Source organism: Acinonyx jubatus, chromosome C1 (assembly GCF_027475565.1).
Source record: "Acinonyx jubatus isolate Ajub_Pintada_27869175 chromosome C1, VMU_Ajub_asm_v1.0, whole genome shotgun sequence".
NCBI lineage: Eukaryota > Metazoa > Chordata > Mammalia > Carnivora > Felidae > Acinonyx > Acinonyx jubatus.
In genome coordinates this window covers 79,221,150-79,242,574 of record NC_069381.1, presented here as the reverse complement: position 1 = coordinate 79,242,574, position 21,425 = coordinate 79,221,150, and the positions used below count along the sequence as shown (strand labels likewise).

The 21,425-nt window shown below is 44.6% G+C and overlaps 1 protein-coding gene and 1 long non-coding RNA gene across 8 annotated transcripts in view; one reads left to right on the top strand and one right to left on the bottom strand.

Moving 5' to 3' along the window:
* The window catches only part of SLC44A3 (solute carrier family 44 member 3), a 331,249-nt gene that overhangs the window by 203,763 nt on the left and 106,061 nt on the right, over nucleotides 1-21,425 (bottom strand). The window lies entirely within an intron of this gene.
* On the top strand, nucleotides 2,483-5,754 carry LOC128313932 (uncharacterized). The gene is made up of 3 exons (XR_008295053.1): nucleotides 2,483-3,160; nucleotides 3,273-4,541; nucleotides 4,631-5,754. It is a non-coding gene; the product is annotated as an uncharacterized LOC128313932 (long non-coding RNA).

Here is a 21,425-nt window from a genome sequence, read left to right as displayed (position 1 = left end):
TCCTTTTCTGTCGGTTTGAATGTGAGAAATCTGACTCCAGGAGGCCCATAAGGATGAGCCAATGATTTCCATGCTACGCATGCAGCAGCACGTTCTGGGTCGCTGCTGTGTGCCAGGCTCACGAACCCTGTGGGGTTACCGCTTACAGAAAGGGAAGAGGTCTAGTTGCAGTGCTGAGCGTCAGGCTGTCCAGGATCTGACATTACCGTTTCTTTTTTTAATTTCTGTGAGGCACTCAAGGTCCATCTGGGTCCCAGAACTTGGGAAGGGAGGGTAGGATAGGGTAGAGACGTAGAACATTTAAAGTCATACATACCAAGCACAGGGCTTTACCTATGTTTCCCCATCTAATCCTTGAGGTGACCTATGAAGTAGGTGTTTGGGGTTATAGCGGAAAGTTTCCCCGAAATGTCTACTCTGGTCTATCTTGCTTGTCTGGAGATTCCGAAGTCAGCCAGGAGGAGATTCATTGGACTATTTACATTTTAACCTCAAAGGGTGAATTTTTTTTTAATGTTTGTTTATTTTGAGAGAGAGAGTGCAGGGGAGGGGCAGGGAGAGAGAGAGAGAGAGAGAGGGAGACAGAGAACCCCAAGCAGGCTCTGCACTGCCAGCACAGAGCCCGACACGGGGCTCTATCTTATGAACTGTGAGACCATGACCTGAGCTGAAATCAAGAATCAGACACTTAACCGACTGAGCCACCCAGGCGCCCCTCAAAGGGTGTTTTCTATTTCAACCTTAATACTTACAGCTTGGAAGTGTCACTGCGGTTTCTTTCTGGCAGTTGCTCGATCCCCTCTGCGGGTTACAGCCGCCAGGAATCCTGGAACCCAAACACCTTGCTGATCTCTGACTCCACACGCCTCCTTACTCCATCAAGAGAGGAGATGTCCTTCCCCCACTGACAGCCCTGCACTTCCTACAGCTTAATCCCTGGGCTAATGGTTCATGCTCCATGCCACCTCCTTCATTCTGTCTGCTCGGGGTCCAGCTTCTTTGATGGGTCAAAGACACAGGGTCACGTTGATGTCAGGAGGTTTCCTAGAGCTTCGCCTTTGGAGAAGAGATGATGCAGTCCCAAACGTCTCTGTGACCCAGACTAGATAATTCCTCCTGTGGCGCCTGCTTTCCTATCTCCTCTTTTATAGCTCCTAGGACACGGTTCTCTCTTGGACAACCCAGAGGAAATTCCACCGGGACAACTGGAAGCATATTTAGATGGTTTCTCCAGGTCTGAAATGTCAGCCTCCCTTCCATCCGCAAGTTCCCCTCCTCGTCTCCCTCCACCTTCTTGCTGCCTCCGCTTCGGCCACATTGGTCTTCTTGCCGTTCCATAAACTCACGCAAGGCGAGGGTTGCCAGATAAAGCAAGAGGATTCCCAGTTAAGTTTAAATTTCAGATCAACAAATATTTATTTTAGTATGAATATGTCTCAAATTAAACTGTTTACCTGAAATTTAAATTTAACAGGTGCCCAATTTTTCCTTATTTCTTTATATCATTATTTCTTTATATCACTATTACTATTATTTTGCTAAATCTGGAGATAATGCCAAGCTCCTTCCTGTCACTGGGATGTTCTTCCCCTGACAGCGGTGTGACTTCCTCCTTGCCAGACTCTGGTTTCTGCCCCAAAGCCTTTTCTTTAGGGAGAGCTTCCCTGACCCCACATCTCAAAGAGCAGCAGCGCCCCATCCTTCTCTATCCCACCTCATCTCGCCCTATTTCCCCCACAGCCTTCTCCCTGACTTTACCTTGTACATGGGCTCGTGGCTATCTCTCCGCTAGCATGATCACCTTGTGAAGTCAGGGGTTCTTGTCTGTTTTGTTTGCTGCCATTTCCCCAGCGTCTAGAACGGAGCTCGGCACAGGATAGTCGCCCGAAACCATGTGTTGAACAAATAGATCGTTTGCATGACCAAAAGAGACGGATTTTGAGTTTCCAGGTCAGCCCAAGAAAGAGACCCTGAGATAAGGGGGAGAAAGAGGGGACGGAGAGCCAGAGGATGAATGAAGAGACGGGGAGGTTCAGACTCGTGTAGGACTCCTCACAGGCTGCTGAACTGCATTCCCACGGGAAGTGGGGGTGGGGGAGCAGTACAATGTAGACGTTCAGAACTTGGGCTGTACCACACAGACCCCAGATAGGACTCTGGGCTTCACTGCTAACCAGCAGTAAGGCTTTAAGCACTGAATGAAACTCTAGGCCTCGGTTTCCCTACCTGTTAGATAGGCATAACAGTATCACCTACATCATAGAGCAGCCGGGAGGCGTAAATGAGATAGCGTGCAAAGCACTCAACACGACGTCTGACACCTGCAAGCTTGTAGGAGAAGACAGCCGTGAATGTTACTTCCGTACACAGCCTGGTTCCTCCCATCATGAAATTTACCCAGCCGTGGCCCCTTCAATTTGTACTGACTCTCAGAGCATTTTTCAAAAAGAAATGTCTTTTTCTATTTGTTCTTATTTGGTAATCATGGCAGGACATTTACGGTGTCCCGACAGTGATTAGAGGATAGCAAGCTAAGTGTGCTGGGGGCACCAAGGCCAGGGGCACTGTTCTGCCAGCTGAGTGACTGATTCCAGCCACTGCGCGGGAATAAGTCACTGCACCTGGGGGCTTGGAGGCTTCTAGGAAAAAGTTGAAGTGGCAAGTGTTAAACCTGGGATGTAAAGGGCCCATGTCACTGAGCAGACGGGACAGGGCATGGCTGTGACTGCAGAAGCCAGTCTCTCCTTGACCTGTGCTGTCTCTGTGACCCTGTGCATCCCTTAGCCACTCGGCCTCACATTCTTCCTGTGGAAAATGGGATGATATTTCCTGGTCTGTCTTCCTCACAGGTTTGGATGACCATGAAATGAAAGCTGCATGACCAAGAGTTTTGGCAACCCTACATGACTACATGAAGCCCGGGGTCACCATGATGTCATCAGCATTGTCTGCAGGGGGGAGGGGTCCTGATCGGCTGACTGTGGATCACTGGCTCCAGGAAGGGGATGCCTCGTGGACATCTCGGTGTCCCCCACCCTGCACTTCACAGACACACACCCTCTTCCCGGCGCCAGGACAAATCCCACTCAGAGATGTGTCCCCATGGGGTTAAAACGACACGAGGCCCTCATACCAGGGAGCTCCGCCACCGCATCCCCAGGTCAGGCCAGCGGGTGTGTGTCTGCCAGATGTGCAAAGGCAGGAAATCAGCCCCGGCTCTGAGTAAACATCTCTGTTCTTGGCCGTATTACTAATTGGCTATGCTCTCCTAGGATTGGACACATACATGAAAAGTCCCACGGTCCCTGCCACCAACCCTCGAGACAGACAGCAGGCTCCAGCCCCTCTCTTATCCCAGGCTCAGCAGTTCTGGATACTTCTTGGGTAGCAGCACTGTCCAGGGACGAGATGATGCATCCTGAGGCAGATAGGCAGGGCCAGGATGTCCTGGAGCCTGTGTCCTCAGCCTGTGGTCCGGGGACCTCCCCAGCCTGTAAAGCCGAGTCACGTCTGAGAAGGAACTTTGTTTTCTCTCATTTGGATATTCATTGGCCAGACTTGTGTCCACACTGCAGCCGGCAGGGTCCCTGCCTCAGGTGTTGCAACTTCATGCATTAATGAGGCAAATATTAACCAAATGCCTCCCGCACTATGTATTAGACGCCAGGAAGACATCAGTGAACAAAACAGATTTTGAATTTCCCTTTCTTCATGGGACTTACGTTCTCATGGTGTGGGGTGAGGTACAGGAAAGAAGCAATCAGTAACTAGGTTGCGAGGTATCTTAAATGATAAATGACGTGGAAGTTAGTAGGATCTGGAGGGTGGGGTGCTGCAGGGTGGAGGGGGCAGGGAATTTCACCTTAACTAGGGAGCTCCAGGAAGGCTCATGGAGAAGGTGCCACCAGAGCTGATATAGGAGGTGAGCATCAGGAAAGGAACATTCTGGTCAGGGGAACAGCCAGGGCAGAGAGTGACACCTTGGCCACCACCTGGTGTGTTTGAGGAACAAGGGGACCCGTGGCGTGAGACCGGTGAGTCAGGGAAGTAGTAATTAGGGAGACCAGCAGGCCAGGTGTGGAGTCGTCCTGGCAAGTGATAACGGGAGGAGAGTGGCTCCAAACCAGCTGGTGATAAGGGCTGGCTTTCGTTTGGGTCCTTGAAGCCCTTATAGTTTAGGAATGTCTTCTTTAAGGAAGAAATAAAATAAAATTACAAATATGAAATTAAAGCACGGGGTTTTGGAAAGGCAAGCAAGGGACCCTGAAGCTTGGACTCCTTAGCTTCCTGCTGATGAAGCAGAGGACGTGGGGCTTGGGCTTGGGATCACCTCAGAGCATCCCACTCACCCCAAGATAACATCCCTCCCACCCCCGTTTCCTCCCCTACAGTGCTGCCCTTCTGTGACTTTTTTCCCGTTCCAGACTTACTGCCTTCCATGTCAGCCAGAGATTGCCTACATAGAAATTGGGATGGAGAGGAGTCGAGTCCACAGCATGTCCCAGCCTGGCCAGCCCACAGGGACAACACCAACAGTGAGGGTAGGCACATAAGTCCCTCCTCAGAGGTGAAGGACTCTCTTCTCCAAAGAGAACATTTCTCTGATTTTAGTGGTTCTGCCCCCACCCAGGAAGAGAAATCAGGAGGACAAGGCATACACCCGGAAAGGAGGCTGGGGGCCCCCCTCCAGACCCCCCACTGTGAGCTTTCAGGGGTGGCAGGGAGGGGCCAGGCCCCACAGACCTGAGCGTGGGACTCTCTTGAGCTGGCTGCTTGAGCCCCACCCCAGGGGCCCAGAGTCTGCTTTGGAAAGCTGGAAGGGCCGGGGGGCCGAGTGGAGCAGGCCGGAGAGGTAAGGTCCATTATGTACAGTCCTCACTACCTTACCAGAGGCAGGGAAGCAGCGTGCAGACCAACAGCCTTTCTTACTTCCACAAGATGTGGCTGCTGAGGGGCCTCGTATGCCTTGTTTTCTTCCCCCTTTCTTCTTCCTTCTCTTCCTCCCTCCCTCCTACTTTCTCCATCGCTCTTTTCTCTCTCTTTTCCTCCTGGGAAAGGATGCCATCTAAAAGCAGCCAATGTGTGTACATTTTTACCAATTAAAAAATCTCGTAATAAAGTTGCTAGCTGCTATTTCTGTCAAGGTGGAGACATTTTCTTCTTTTAATTTTTTTAATGTTGATTTATTTTTGAGAGATAGAGCATGAGCAGGGGAGGGGCAGAGAGAGAGGGAGACACAGAATCTGAAGCAGGATCCAGGCTCTGAGCTGTCAGCACAGAGCCTGACGCAGGGCTCGAACCCACAAGCCATGAGATCATGACCTGAGCCAAAGTTAGATGCTCAACCCACTAAGCCACCCAAGCGCCCCTTTCTTTTAATTTTTAAAAAATGTTTATTTATTTTTGAGAGAGAGAAACAGAGCGTGAGTGGGGGAGGGGCAGAGAAAGAGCTACACAGGATCTGAGTAGCTCCAGGCTCTGAGTGGTCAGCATAGAGTCTGACTTGGGGCTCAAACTCATGGACTGTGAGATCATGACTTGAGCCAAAGTCAGATGCTTAACCGACTGAGCCACCCAGAAGCCCTATCTAGGTGGAGACATTTAAACAAATTTGGTTATCATGTGGGAATTTTGATAAATTTGTTTAAATGGGATTCTTGTTGTAATACAATCCTTCACCTTCTGAGATGAATCAGTCAACCGAGCAATAAATACAGTGCACCTGCTGTCTGTAGAGTTTTATTCTGGTCCCTGTGGGGGTATTCAAGGGCCTTGAACCCAAAGTCAGACTCCTCGAGGAGTCTTTGGTCAGGTTATGAAGTTAACGCTCACACCTGTAAGAAGAATGGTTGGTGAGAACGGCCTCACTCCTCAGGCTGCACTCCGGACCTACGGCTCTTCTTATTTTATAGTGTTCCCTGGACTCTTGCACCTACACCCAAAACAACAGCCACCTCCTTCCTAGTAAGCTTTCAGTGCCCGATCTTTGTCTCCAGCCTGACTTTCCGAAGTTGGTTTCCAGAGCCACAGAGGAACTTCTATCTCCCTCCTTGCAGTCCCCTCCCCTCCCAGCTCAGGGTGGCCTGCCCGACACATGCATCCGACCAGAGTGCCAGTCTCTGTAGGAGCCTGCATGCTGGCCATCTTCCAGACCACAGGTCCAAACAATGGGGACTGTAACTCTCTTTCCAAAGAAAGCATTGCATTGAACGCCTATAGAAGAAGCAGATGAGTGGTTTCACTGGTAGACACGTACTTCATAGCCATTCATTTATAATTTGCTTGTTAGAAAGCCAACCACTCTGAACATCAGGCTATTTCGAAAAGCATGCACTTTCCACATTCATGGTCATGAATACATTTACGTTGAAAAAAATTTTTTAACATGTATTAATTTTTGAGAGAGAGAGAGAAAACAGCATTTACAGTTTTAGATCTGCCTCGGTATCCAATTTATTCCTGCATTGGTTTCTATCAGTCGAGATGGAGAAAGGTTGACTCACAGAGATAAGTAATCAAACTAGGAACAGAACTTTTTATTTTCGCACAGCTGGCCTTGCCACCTCAGGCTGCTCTCAATTAAACAAACCCAAGATCTTGAGTGTGGAGTAGGAGGAAACATTGAGTTTAATGTTGAATCATTCACAGTGTCTAATGGCTTTCATTATTTAGGTTAAACGTAAAAAGTCACATCAAAAGTAGCCCAAACTTAGGACAGGTAGGTGCTTGTACAATATTATCCTGACTGCACAGCTAACCAGTTATGTGGCAGGGCGTGAACGTGATCACCTAGGCTTTGTCAGCCTGCGTTTGGTTACTCAGATTCCCATCAGTGCGTTTGTACACATTGAGGGGAGAGGGTGTGTGCAGACTTATTTAATTTATTTATTTTTTGCTTATTTATTTATTTTGAGAGAGAGAGAGAGCAAGCACGATGGTGGGGTGGGGCAGAGAGAGAGGGAGACACAGAATCTGAAACGGGCTCCAGGCTCCAAGCTGTCGGCACAGAGCCCGACAGGGACCTTGAACTCACAGATCGCGAGATCATGACCTGAGCCGAAGTCGAAAACTTAACCGAGTGAGCCACCCAGGCGCCCCAACAGACCTTAATTTTAAGAAATCACCCAGAGATAGTCTTTCTCCTCACTGATAGCTTTACTGAATATTCAAAATCATGAATGAAATTAGCAGAAAAGGTCAATTCTTCTGAGCATATTGAAGAGCATTTGCCTGGCAGCATGAATTAATGCACTGGCAGTCACCAATAGGTAAACATTTGATACACAGCACATATGATTTTATTGATGTAAAATTACCGTTGATTTTTTAACAATTTAAGGTACATATTTTGGGTACCATTTATTTATTTATTTATTTATTTATTTATTTATTTATTATTATTACTATTATTTTAGAGAGAAGGAGTGCACGAGTGGAGAAAGGGTCAGAGGGAGAGTGGGGGGGAGAGAGAGAGAGAGAGAGAGAGAGAGAGAGAGAGAGAGAATCTTAAGCAGGCTCCACGCTGAGCATAATCCCACGACCCCGAGATTATGACCTGAGCTGAAATCAAGAGTTGGACGCTCAACTGAATGTACCACCCAAGCACATTTTGGGTAGCCTTTTTTTTTTTTTTTAAGTATTTTTAAATAGAAAATCCATAGATATAGTCCAAAAGCCAAAACGTAAAAAATAATATTTAGTGATTAATAAACTTCCCTCCACCTCATACCCAACCACTGCTTTTCCTCACTGTTCTGTTTCTTTGAATCCTCCCAGAGATACTGTGTGTGTGCACACGTGTCTTAGCTTGGGCTGCCCTAGAAACAGACCTTGATACAAGGATTTAAATGCAGCTGTTTCTCTGGGAGGAGCTCCTGCAAAACCCCTAGAGGGGCTAGGGATGTGATACTGGGAATGGGGGCGGGGGGAGGGGGAGATGGAATCAATTGCTCCGTGGACAACCAGAGTTGCTTCCACCGGGGAGCTCTGGGAGCCAGCACAGGCCACATGGCTCAGTGTTATTTCTCCCAAGGGGAAATGAAGCTGGGGTTTTAGACCCAATTGTATTATTTGAGGGCTATGGGGTGTGGGCAACCAGCTACGTGGCCAGGCACAGTGGACTCAGGCGGTCAGAGCAAGATCTCAAGGAACGCAAGGGCTGGGAGCTTAGTGCAAGCAGGTGTGCACTCAAGTGTTAAGGAGCAGGATGTATGGGCAAAGCACGAACATTCTTCTAAAACCTCTTGAGGGAAATTTGAACCAAAACATTTGCAGCACCGTGGCCGAGCCCTGTGAGTGCCAGGCTTCCACAGAACCCCGTCTGAAGGTCACTGACAGTCTCTGGCATTGTGAACAAAGCCTTCCAGGGTCTGGCTCCCGTAAACTACTTCTGGTTCCTTTCCCACCTCAGTCTTGGTCTAGTTTTCCACAGTAATACAAAGGATCTGTGCTGGAAAACCCTCAGACATCCCAGGCAGGGCACACACCCCTGCTTTTGGCCATAATCCTCTCTTGACCTGGGAGCACCTTCTCCCTTCCTCTTACCTGCCTAATGCTGCTTGTTCTCTCAGGCTCAGGTGAGTGGAAGAATAAACTTAACCTTTCAGGGCAGTAGAAGGATCACTGAGACGACCCTGCAAGTAGTGTTCAGCAGGCTGTGTGACAGAAATTACACTCTCAGGAGTGATTATCTGCCTGTCTGCCCATCTCCCCATCTATCTAATGGCTTGGGGAGCTTTCTGCGTCACCCTCAGGCCGGACTTGGGTTCTGCTCTGCTCACTGTCCTCACCGATGGGAACATCCTCTTGGCTGTCTGTCTCACCCAGCCGCATCAGGAGCTTCTTCTAGGTAGGAAGCGGGCTTTGCTCATCTCCGAAGCCCCATTGTCAGCACAGTGTCAGCCACACAGTATGGCTCAGGAAATGCTTTAACTAGAGTTGAATGGAGGGTACTGCACAGTGACCCTTTTTGCATTATTTGTAGGAATTCTGAAGAAGGACAAATGGCTGCTTACGGGGTAGCCCATGAAGGTCTGTGAGGTGGACCTTGTATAAAACATGCACATGTAAACATCGCTGCCTTGTTCTTGCCAGGAGCTCAGACCTATTCTTTACTTGTATGCAAGATTGTTTCTGTTCTTTTTCATTATTTGTTTAATCAACCGTCAGTCACTCGGTCCATAAATATTTTCTAAGTCCCTACAATCTGTTGGCACTATTCTAGGGGATGGGGATACAGACGTGTACACAACAGAAGCAGACCCCTCCTCAAAGAGCTTGCACTCCCTTGGAAGGTGTAGGATGGACCCTAGAAATGGTACTGTCTTAAATTTTGATTTCCATAGGGTCATTGATATGATATATAACTATGATTGATCTGTGAATGTTGATCTTGTGTCCTGCAACCTAGCTAAACGATTAGTTCCAAGAGGGATTTGTTTGTTTGTTCTTAGATTCCTTGGGATTTTCTACATTAGTCATTATGTTATCTAAAAATGAAGATAGTTTTATTTGTTCCTTTCCAATCTGTATGCTGTCGTGGGTGGATTATCAACTGTGAGAATCATCCAGGCAAAAATGTATTTAGTCTAAAATACTCAATTTTCTCACTCACTTCTAGATTATTTCCCCACATCCACTGGATGTTCGGGGAACACAAACTCACTGTTACATTAGATCAAGCAAATGTTATTAGTAAAAACATCTGGAAGTAATAAGACAATGCATTGTAAAGCCAAAGAGGGAGGATTTGGGGACTTTTCACATCATGCCTCCTCCATGAGCCAGAGTCATTGAAGGGTGACTCTGGGTACTGTTTGTTCCCTGAGGTGAGGGCCACCCAGACCTTGGGTAGGCTTTCTCAAAGCCCACCCTGGGAGATAAGCAACCTTTCTTCCAGGACTGGGATAGATTGAGGCCTCCTGAAGGTGGGCCGGGAGCAGGGCTCACTTCTGGTCTGGGCAGAGGGTGGGGGGAGGCCTTTGGAAATCTGAGGAGGGTCTCCTCTCACCTGGGATCCAGATGGGTTTCCAGGGGCATGTGTGGGGCACTACTGTTTCCTCTCCCTCTGAGCTGAGACACAGGGGTCCTGCAGAATGTGGGTTTAGGTGTGGTTGGAGACCAGGAAAACCAGATAATGCTCTTGTTCTCAGTGGTAACGAATCTGGGCAGAGCAAGGAGAACTGTGTCCCTGACACCACTATGATAGGAAAAGATAAGATAAAATAGGCAGAGAGGGAAAGCATAGGACCTGAGGTCCCTGGGTATGGAAAAACACATATTTTGGAACAATGCTGGGAGTGTCTGACCACAGCAAACCCTCTCCGGCATAAGGTTTCTCTTAAGAATCTAACAGACCCCACCTACTCCCCCTCAGGTATCCGCTCAGGAATTTGACAAAAGACCTAAGTATGGCCATAGACCACCCCTCATATAATGGAGTCCAACCAGTCAGGAATGGACCACCCAGCACCCAGAGCTATCCAGCCAATAAGGGTAGAACCTGAGAAGGAACAAGGGGAAGGGGAGGGACAGGGCTGACCAGAACCTTATAAAACAAGGAGCCTTGCCTGTAGTCCTCAGGCATTCACTTTCGAATGTCCCCCCTCCCCGTCTGTAAAGAGAGCTTTCCTATTCTTCCTTTCTAATCTTATATTCTGATAAACGTTTGCCTGCTGCTCATTTTGTGTCCATCTCTTCATTCTTCGAAGTGGTGAGACAATGAATCCTGGATATTGTGGCAAAAAATCCTGCAACATCACCTGGAAACCCAGAGCCAGGGCTGAACCTAGGGACCCTGGAACTGACCATGGCAATGTTTAAACAATGCCATGTGAGCAAAGGGATTCTGTACAATGAAATCTGTGTTTACCTAAACTACTCAGGGTTTTGTTAATCACAGTGACATTTACTTCTTGGATAAAATGTTGGGCAATTCATGGCTCGAATATACTAAAATATACTGTGTGCAATCAGTACACATTTGTTAAATGTACTTAATCAACACATTTGTTAAAGGTAGATATGTTTAAGGAGGCGGAAAAAAAAAAAAAGCGAGCCCAGTTCTCCCTGGCACATGCTTGGCTATGGAGAGATTTATTTCATCTGGAATAGTAAGATATTTTCAGCCACTTTCTGGAAAGCAAGAGATGACAATATATTTTTTTAAAGCTAAAGGTATCTTGAAAATGATAAATTGAAAGAAAATTTAAAGGCAAAATTTAGTTAATAGAGGGTACTAAATTCTTATTGCTTCTGTGGTCTGGACCACACCATACACAACTTAACGGCTCTTAGAGTGGTGTTATGACAACACTGTTTTAACAGCTTCGAAAGTGACTGGGAGTAGCCAAGAGAGTTTTATCTCTGAGATCCAGATCCTGGCAGTATGAGACTTTTCAAATCAAATGAAGTTGGTGCTTTATCCTCTTCATGTGCAAGGCTACCTCCTTATACTCCACGTGGATTCCAATTTCTTCTAGTTCTCCACTCATCTGTCCACAGCACACTAACCTCTTTTCACTGCTCTCCCCAGTTCTGACCCTTGGATGTCAAGAGGAGACTCCTCATCTCTAGGAAAACCTCTCTGGGTTTGCAGACACTAGGATGAGACACAAGAACTCCAGATGTCTAGGATAAGAGGGCAGTCTTCTATCCCAGGCTCTTCCTTAGCCCAACCTGACCTGCCCAGGATTGCTGGACTCTCTTCTCTTTTCCCTACAAGTCCCTGACCCATCAGGAAATATACCTGCCCCTAACTCTCAACTTTGCAATTCTGTTATCTCTTGTCTTCTGGATTCTTCGTCTCACTGAGACCTCCTAGGCACCAACAGGACATGGTTGCCTGTGATGCCATTAATGGTGCTTCTGAAGTAAGAATCCATGGCAGCTGCCCTCTGAATCTCAGCGTGACGGGTCACAGATGACCTGGATCTGCCAACATCTCCCTTTGGATCTCAGGACAAAGAGCAGCGGCCCATGGAAGATTTGATTAGCATTGAACCCTTTGCATCACTTTGTGTGGGCCTTGCCTTCCACCCTCTCTAGCTAGGACTGCCTCCGTGGAAGGGTGGAGTTTTCATCTTGAATTACAAAAGGGCATTCACAGGTGGGCTCGTTATAGTAGTAAGTATCTAACGTGGAAGAAATCTCATGGTCAGTGGGGGATCTGAAGTTGCATTGCATTCTTTTATTGGGGCTTATGAACCTCCTTCACTCATAGAATTGGCCATGGTTATTCTTTTCAATTTCAAAAATCTTGAAGGAGGACTATCTTGAATCACTCTAGAAATATTACCTCAGTCAAAACTAAAGGAAATATGCCCATATGCTTTCTTGGCTTGTGAAAGGGATATTTCTCTCCTCAACATCTACTCCAAACCTGTACTGCTTTTTGTGAAGCCCTTGTTCAATAGGGTTTTGAAGCCAGTGGCTAGTGACCACGTGAATTCATTGATTTGGCTGAATGATTCTAGGATAACTTTTCTCTTAACCTTTGCATTTTATATCTCAATGGGGAAAGAGATGCCTTTGTTCATTTGCTCAATCATTTACTCCTTTATTCTTGCAACAAACACTTATTGGTTCTCTCCTATGCAACTAACGTAGCGCTAGATACCATGAATAATAGGTCCCCACCCATGTCATCAAGGGGTTCACCTTCTATTGTTGGAGCCAGATAAAGTCACAGTCACAATAAATGACAGGATATAGGTGCTGGAATGAAGTAAGCATTGGGAGTTGTCAGAGAAGGCCCCAATTCAAAAGCATTACATTCTGAGTGAGGTGAAACTAAGGTTGAGTCTTCACAAATGAGCAGGACTTGACCCTGAAGATTAGGGTGGAGGAGGGCTTTAGGGCAAAGGCAAAGTTTGGACAAAGGCAGAAAGACATATGAGAGCATGGGAGGCCAAGGAGATTTATGGGTTTAGCCCAGCTGGAGTACAGGATAGATTATGGGGAGTGGTAGAAAAATCAGTTGAGGAACTGTATTAGAAACCTTTCTCTAGGGGAACCTGGGTGGCTCAGTTGGTTGAGCATCCAACTCTTGATTTCAGCTCAGGGCATGGTCTCATGGTTGGTGAGTTTGAGCCCCACGTTGGGCTTTGCACAACAATGCAGAGTCTGCTTGGGATTCTCTCTGTCTCTCTCTCCCTCTCTCTCTGCCTCTCCCCAGCTCACATGTGCATGCTCTCTCTCTCTAAAAAAAAAAAGTTTCTCTAGAAAAAGACCAATAGGATATATACATACATATGCTATAGATATGTATATATCTATCTCTGTGTACATACATATACATGTATGTATACATCTTTATTTGTGTATATATGTGTATATATAGTCTATTGGAGACCATATATATATATACACCATATATATTTATATATATGTATATATATAAATACATTTATATATAAATGTAAATGTGTGTGTGTGTGTATATATATAAAGAGATTTAGGATAAGAAATTGGCTCATGTGATTATGAGGCTCGAAAGTCCCAAGACCTGTTGGGTGAGCCAGCAAGACCCAGGAGAGCTAATGGTTTACTTTCAGTCCAAGTTCAAAGGCCTGAGAACCAGGGGAACTAGTGACGCTGTCTGTGTCTGAAGGCTGGCAGGCTAAAGACCCAGAAAGAGTTGAGGTTTCAGTTCACAACTAAAGGCAGGGAAGAAGGCTGATGTCCTATTTGGAAAGCAGTCAGGCAGGAAAGAATTCTCTCTTACCTGGAGGAGGATCAGCCTTTTTGTTCTATTCAGGGCTTCAACTGATTGAATAAGGCCCACCCACACTAGAGAGGGCAATCTGCTTTTACTCAGTTTACCAGTTTAAATGTTAACCTTATCTAAGAACACCCTCACAGAAACACCCAGGATAATGTTTGGCCAAATATCTGGGCACTTTATGGCCCAGTCAAGTTGACACGTAAAATTAATCATCAAAGAAACATAGGCATGAACCAGTGAGAGGCCATTTCAAAAGATTGTAAAGCACTAGAGTCAACTTTTGCTTACTTTCTCAGAGAGGACCAGATTTTCTTACCTGCCTGTTCAAGGGGTGGTAGATTGAGAAAATGTTCCTTACCCCTTTTTAAAATCTACATCTTTTCTTAAAATTACAGTAGTGGATATCATTCACTGTGCACCTACTATGTGCCGGCTGCTGAGCAAGCATCTGACTTAATTCTCCCCCTAATCTTACTCCCTGCTGAGTGTACTATCAAGGGAGGAGACATTAGTGCCATCTACATATGAGAAAACCAAGGCTCAAACAACTGTATGCTCTTCAATATTTACAGAACCTGAACACAGTAGGTATTCAATAAATATTTGTTGAGTGTTGTTAAGCTTCTTGTTAAAGACCATACAACCAGTTAGTGGTAAAGTGAAATTTCAAAACCAGATCATTTGACACTAGAACTAATGGATTTAGGAAAAACTAGTGAGCACAGGCAAGGAAGAAAATATGTGACTTGAAGTTTGGTCAGTCAGACTTCTGATATTATATCTGATGCCTACATGAGAGAGGGCCAACAAGACCAAGCTTGAAAAAATTCCAATAATTCCAATAAAGCTTGTCAGCCTCTAGTACAGCTCCTTGAAAATGACCTTGAGCAATTAAACCACACATTCTAGCAGATACTAGCTCTAGTTCTAGTTGACTCAGAAATTCAACAGCCCCGTTCCTGGCAGGCTTTCGAGCATAATTTTCTCCCTGTTATTAACTCATATTCAGAACACTTTGTTAGGAGCTGGGAAGATGGGGACAATGTATGTTTCAGAGCTGTCTGGTCGTCCTATGATTAACAGTGTTCAGTTGGTGGGGGACGGAGGTGGAGGAGAAGGGTTGGTTATTGATTTCACAGAAGCTATGTTGTTCAGCCTCAGTGAGGTGTTTTTTAAGGGGCTAAGATTCTTCCTAGTAACTTATTAGCTATATTTGGAAGTGTGTTAAGTCTTGGAGGTCACATGATGCTGTTTGATGTTCCTCAGCAGTGATTCACAGCATATTAAGAGGAACCTTAATCACTTTCCCAAGGGTCTTCCCAGCTTTCGAGCCAAGGGCGACTATACACCAGGAGCATTGAACCTGAGCATTCCTTACCATCTCCCTTCCATTCCACCTTCTTCTACTCCCTTCCAAGGCTATGGGGAGTCTGTTTTCCATCTTCAAAAAATAAATATGTGGATTATTTTTAAAGGGACTTTTTTGGGGTGCATGGGTGGCTCAGTTGATTAAGCATCTGACTATTGATTTCGGCTCAGGTCATGATCTCACAGGTTTGTGAGTTTGAGCCCCACATCAGGGGTTGCTTGGGATTCTCTCTCCCTCTCTCTCGGTGCGCACATGCTCTCTCTCAAAATAAATAACCTTAAAAATTTAAAAAAAAATAAAGGGGAATTTTGCTATTTCATCTGAGCTTGCCAAAAACTTGATAAGTAGATATCGAAGAGGACAATTCAATTATTTCAGGCTATTAGTGAATAGTCAGAAAGGCAGAAAGGTGGGAGTAGTTTGAGAACGAATATTCATCCAGGCAGAGGGCCAGGGAAATGTCCTATTGTTTAAAACCAACATGAGTCATGTTATGCCAGAAAGGTCAATAGTTTTTCCAGGCAGGGACATGTTGAGGGGTAACCTTGGCCTTCAATCTAAAACTGGAAAGTGAAGCCACAACCTTTGTTTGGGGTCATATCTCTTTAGGATATCATGTCTCCTGCAGTGTTCCACCTTCAAATTACATCTAGAACATCGTCTTGCCTCTTCCTACCACTGCTATCACTACCACACTCCTCTGCGTGACCATTACCTTTCCCCTGGGTTACCGCAAAAACCTGCTTCCCGATCTCCCTTCTCTCCCCCTTGCTCACTTTCTTCCTGCCACATTGGTGCCATTGCTCTTTCTCTAACATATCAGGCTCTCTGTGCCCGTGGCTTTGCACTTGCTGTTTTTTCTGCCTGGAACGCTCTTGGCCCAAATAATAGCATGGCATGCCCCCTCATCTCCTTTAGGATTCTGCTAAAGTGCTTCTTTCTTGGGAGGCCTTCCCTGGATGTGCTATTTACAATTGCAACTCCTTCTTCCCACTCTCTCTCCACCCTTGGTACTGCTGTTCTTGATATATTTTTTTCACTAGCATGTGTCATGACCTAACACACCATACATTTTATTTATTGTGTTTTACCAATCCATAGAGCCAGGATTTGGGGTCTGTTTTTTTCATGGTTGTAACCCTGGTGCTTAAAAGCATACTTAGCACACCCTAAATGCATATTACATATGTGTTGAGTGAGGACATGAATGAATGAAGCTTAAATGAACAACTAATATGCCAAGACTTGAGCTCCATGTGCATGATAAAGAAGGCATGCTGCCTGCCCTGAAGAAATTCAGAATCCGTCTTGAAAGACGGTGCTAAGACAGCTGGTAGTTCAGTTGTTTTTGCCATAAGACGCAAAGATTCACTCAAAAATGGTCTCATAAATTGAAGTTGGTTTTAACCAAATGGGTCCAAGAACAAGCAAGCCAAAGGCAGCACAGGGACCCTCCTTCTTTTTCTTTTCTCCCATGGTTTCTCTCTATGGTAGTGTTTCTGGCCCATCTTCCAGGCCCTGGTTTGTTCTCTTCACCTGCCAGGTTGCCCACCCTATTCCTGACTCTCTTGTCTAGATCCCAAAAGAGCCATTCTGCCTGATGTTCACTATCTCCATGTAGGGCAGAGCCTCTCACACCTCATGGGTCACTGGGCCCACCCAAAGGTGAGCTTTCCTTGACCAGGTACCCATTCTTAGAACAGCCTTCTTCTAGTTCCCTGAGAGGGACCCAGGTTCAGATCAGTCAGCCAAGTTGAAGAAATAAATAATAAAAGGCAGTTTGGAATTCACTGAATTTTTACATGATTACTTATAATATCAGAAAAGTTAAAAATATATGTAAGAAAAAAATAGTCTAAAATCCTAGACATTATTAACATCTGGTATGCCCTTTCCTTGCATATACATATTCTCATCCTTTTTATAAAATACTGTATCACTATGCATATTATTTTATATGTATATCACTTATTGACCATAACTCATGAATATCATTCCACATCATAACTAGAAATATACTGGTATTTAATTATTGAATAGTGTTTCATTTTATGGGTGTAGTATAATTTATTCAACCAATTCCCTATTCTGGGTTACTCAGACTGTACCTAGTTTTTGATGTTATTAAAAATGCTAAAGGAACAGTTTTCTTAATACAAATCCATGATAAATTCCCTAGAATGAATTCCTAGAAGCAGAATTTCTGGGTTAGAGGGCATAATCACTTAAAAAATAATAATAAGTTGACATTTATTGAGCACTTGCTGTATCCCAATTACTTTACACATAAGAGTCACAACACACATGTGAAGTAGAAACCCTTGTACCATTTGACAGGTAAGGAAACATGAAATAACTTGCCTAAGATCCCACAGAAGGTAAGTGGCAGAACTAGGATTTGAATGCAGAAACTCTAGCTTGGAGCCCTTAACTCCTACATAGTCCTGCCTTCCTGAGAGAGTAGGAAGACATATTTATAAAAGAGTGGAACACATTAGGGCTTGAAGGAAGGATAGCCTTCCACAAGCAGGACTTTAACCCAATAGGCCATGTGCTACCAGAAGACAGACCACTTGCTATTGGTGGACATATTTATTTGACAAATGACATCTTGGGGGACACCAATGAACAATAATGTCCCCCACTGGTGACTTTACATGGAGCAAAGACATTTCATTTTTTACCCTTTCAAGATAGAATTTTCTTTCTGCCTTTCTGAGCCCAGCCAACAGCTACTTGGTTGAGAAAATGTAGCCTTTAGTCATGAAAGGATTGGTAATTTGGCTGGAGAGATGACTCATTTGTCTCAGTAACCCATGTTTCTGGAAAATTACTAGCCTGTGCCTAAATAGTATAAAAACTCACCCTGAAATTTTCAACATAATGCTTATAAATTTTCCCTCAGGTTGATAGAAGGGACAAGAATGGGAAAAGGGAGGCTTTTTGAGGCTGTTTGAGGGGCTTTCAAAAAACAGCCTGTTTGGAGAGGCTAAGTGGCTATCGGCTGGCTCTCCGATGGCTGAGTCACACATAGACAGGTGTGTGCTTGGGGCAGGATAAAAAGTCTAGACCTTATGAAATAACAGTCCTCCAGTCATCAGTGGTAGAAAGACTAGGTGTGACCCAGAAAAGCAAACATTTCCTTTCACCTGTAGGCAGTTTATGATGATGTGAAAACTCCACCTGAAAGTTTTTAGCTTCCTCATAGGTCCAGGGACCACATGTTCCCAATTAACAATTGGTACAGTGGTCCAACATATTGTTGTCTAATGAGTCAGAGTAGAGGACCATTCTGGGGAAACCAGTACTTGAGAGTACTCAAGTGTTTGACACTGAGAATTCTACCCCTCGATCTTTTAAAATCCACTTGAGAGCTATACATTAAGACACTTATCCAGTTAAAAGTATAAAATTGTTTTACATTTGCAAGCATATGCTGAAAGGACATCTACTAGGTTTTTGTTTTCCACCCAGTTTCCTAGAACAGAGCTCTTTTTACCTATGTGGAGAATGAGTACCAGATGGCAGCATCCCTGAGAAAACATCTCGCCCTGAGTTTATTGACTTGTCCATCACTTCCATCCTACCTGGGTCTTCAAACCTACAACACTTTTTTCAGGCATGTGGCTAGATGTTTGCAGTGGGCACTGTGAGATTGCTGTCTACCATGAGCCTTGTGCCCACCCTCCTTCTTAACTAAACCACCATTCAATTCAGTGTCCCCTCCTCGGTGAGGACGTTGTGCTTTGGGGTGTACTGAGGCCACCCCCAGCTTCCAGAAGTTGGGTCTTGATGAAATTTAGCCAGTCCGGTTGATTATTTTGCTAGTAATAGATTGAAGCCTGAACATGTGATTAAATTCTAACCGATAGGAAATAAGAGTATCCTGCTGGAGGGTTCTGAGAAAGAGGCAAAGGGATATTTCTCTTATTTGACATTGTTGTGTTTTCATGTGATACTTACAGCCGTGGCTGCCATTTTATAACTACCAATTGATAATCTGAGGACAAGCCAGAAGATTTGCCATAAGGATTTGCAGGAAAGTCATTAATTTGGGAGCCATTTTATCACAGAGCTTTTTGTTTGGTAAAATAAGAAATTTTCTTTGTTGTGTACGGCTTTTTGAGCTGAGATTTTCAGTTCCTTGTAACCAAAAATATTCTCATACAATCCCCTAATGTTTTCATATCCCCAAAGTTTCTAACCAGCACTAGGTGATGTTAGAAACATCTAGCATCTCCTCTCCACCTTCCTCTCTTCCAGGAAAAACATTCCAAATCGCATCCTGGTGGGGCACCTGGCTGACTCAAGTCAATAGAGCATGTGACTCTTGATCTCAGTGTCATGAGTTCAAGCCCCACAATACACACAGAGTTTATTTAAAAAAAAAATCAACTGGATTTAATTTCAAAAACTTAAAAAGAAAAAGGCATCCTGGCTATGAGTACAGATTAGACAGAATTTCATCACTCCCTATTGGAGGTGAAAGAGGTAGACATTGATTGATACATACTCCCAAGTCACCAAAGTAGTTCTAAGAACTGTCACCAGTGACTACAGAACTACAATTCTTAAAAGAAGGATTCTGGACTCTAGACTTAAAATGTTGGTAGTAAGCCTTTAAGAATGATAATTTTTGGCTACCAAATGTTTCTGGGCGCCAATCTGTCCCAGTCTAGGGGTGCCGGGAAGTTGCCAATGAATTTCATAAGTTCATTACAATAGCATGTAGCATTTTAGCTCAAGAAAAGATTTGTAATAGTAGCTGTAAGTGAATAATCCGGCTCTAAAGCTCACAAAGTCACAAAACCAGTTCCATTTGAAAATAGGCAATGCCATTTGGATTCAGACATGGCCCAAGTTTTATCCAAAATGATCATGAAATTTTGAAAGCAGAGTTTTCCCATGACTTAGAATCATATTAACCTTCAAACTTCTTCATCTTCCTTATATTTAATTCATATGAAACCTAGATCTGATACATCATAATCCCCATCGTCCCCTGACTAGAAGATAAAGACATATCTCCTAATTTCATGTCCAATAACATGACCCAGAAATCTAGTATATTAAACTCATGACCTAGAGGTAGTTTTACTTTAGAAGATAGCCACATCTGTGACTTTTATAGATAAGGTACCCACGAAGTTCTGAAAATCTCTAAAATTATCCTCTCTTAACCCATGTGACCTAGGACTTAAAAAGAGCATATATCATACAAGAGCATGGATCCTGCCAAAGCCAACAGCAGGCAATGTCCCAGGACTTGTGTGCTACTGGTAGGAAAAGTTGGGCGCATGTACCCTCTATAAGGGTTGAGGAGAATAGATTATAACTGGGGGAGGGAGGGGCTCAGAATTGCTGTGATTTGGATATTAAATAAAAGAATGTGATTTTTATTTTTTAATCAAGGGCTGATGCACTGGATATTTTCCACTTGCCCCTTCAGATGGATTTTCCTATCTTCCCACCATGCTCTATGCTCCAGGAGGCTGAAGATTTGTATCGGCAGTCTCCTTTGTCCTCTGACCTCTGGTTGGGTTTCCCAAGGAGGTTCTAACAAGAGATTGGAAGAGTGGAGGAGAGGAAGGTCGGGTCTTTATCTACTCCCAGCTCCCTTCTGAGCCACTGCATTCAAACTGGGACATCAGCTTTTATCCTGTCTTCAGACTTAAATCGAAACATCAGCTTTTCCTGGGTCTTGAACCAGTTGGCCTTCAGACTGGAACTACATCATTGGGTGTCCTGGGTCTCTAGTTTGTCAACTCATCCTATGGATCTTGGGACTTGTCAGCCTTCATAATCTCCTGAGCCAATTCCTTATAATGAACCTCTTTCTATCTATTGTAGGAGACCAGAAGATGCCACTCCAAAATAATCCCTCTTTGGCATCAGGATTATTTTGAGTTGATTATTTTGAAAAACAGCACACACAGGAGAAGCTCTAAAAACAGAGCTTTTGTAAGGGAAATTTACATTGATAAGGAGATCTCCACTTCTAAGGGTATCTCCTCTGTACCAGAAAGAGAAGGGTGACTAAATCACTGGAGACTCATCAATGGAGAAAGCACCAACTTAAATCTGTATAACAAACTACTTTTGCTTACTATTCCTTTCCTGGCCACCCCTTATCTGGCCTTCCCACACCCTTCTTCCTCTGTTTTAGCTGAAGATGGTATTTAATTCTGAATTCTAGCCACCTTTGAATTACTCATCTCTGAATTTCTTCCATATATGCATGAGATATGCATGTCAATAAACTTTATTTTTCTTTTTTTAATCTGTCTTTCGTTACAGAGACCTCAGCTGAGACTTTAGAAAGGTAGAAGGAAA